Below are 1179 nucleotides of genomic sequence, written 5' to 3' on the forward strand. Positions count from 1 at the left end.
ATACAACCTTCTTTTATGACTCTTGAACCAAGTGTTAGCTATGATTAAGTTATGATCTGTGCAAAATTCTACCAGACGGCCTCCTCTTTCATTTCTTCCCCCCAATCCATATTCACCTACTATGTTTCCTTCTCTCCCTTTTCCTACTCTCGAATTCCAGTCACCCATGACTATTGAATTTTTGTCGCCCTTCACTACCTGAATAATTTCTTTTATTTCATCATACTTTTCATCAATTTCTTCATTATCTGCCGAGCTAGTTGGCATATAAACTTGTACTACTGTAGTACGCGTGGGCTTCATGTCTATCTTGGCCACAATAATGCGTTCACTATGTTGTTTGTAGCAGCTTATCCGCATTCTTATTTTTTTTATTCATTATGCTCCAAATAATCTGTTATTTTCTGTGTGATGAGGATAGGTAATTTAGTGTGCCAGTTGGGAAGTGATTGAGTCCCTGAGTGTTCATCAAACCAGGAACATATGTGAACAAGGTCCTATGTCTACATCCATACTCTTCACATCACCTTACGGTGCATGGCAGAGGGCATCTTGTACCCTTTCTGGTCTTTTCCTTTCCTGTTTCACTAGCAAATAGCGCGAAGAAAACAACTGCCAGTATGCCTCTGTACAAGCTCTAATTTGTCTTATTTTTGTGTCTCTTTTAAGCAAAATGTATGTTAGTGGCAACAGAATCATTCTACAGTCACCTGCAAATGCCCGTTCCCTAAATTTTAAATTTCTCAATAGTATTTCATAAAAAGGGTATGTGTATGAGAAAAGGGCAGCCTTAGGGATTCACACAAGTGATGCTTTCTAAATCTGGTCTAATATATGGACAGAAGATTTTCTGTCTTAAGGAAATTTATTATATTTGAACTTAGATTATGCTCAAGAATCTGCAGCAAACTGAAGTTGATGATATAGGTCTGTAATTTTCTAGGTCCTTTCTTTTATCTGTCTTTTATACATGAGTCACCTGTGGGTTTCTCTGGTTGCTTGGGACTTTGTTGGATGAGAGATACACAATAAATGGTAGCTGTGTAGGGGTCAAGATCGAAGACAACTTTTCGTAAAGCCAAATTGGGATGCCATCGGCACCTGGTGACTTATTTTCAACTTTATCAGTAGCATCTCAACACAAGGGATATTTATTTCTATGTCCTCAATAAAGGAGTC

The sequence above is a fragment of the Schistocerca serialis genome, chromosome 6 (assembly GCF_023864345.2).
Source record: "Schistocerca serialis cubense isolate TAMUIC-IGC-003099 chromosome 6, iqSchSeri2.2, whole genome shotgun sequence".
NCBI lineage: Eukaryota > Metazoa > Arthropoda > Insecta > Orthoptera > Acrididae > Schistocerca > Schistocerca serialis.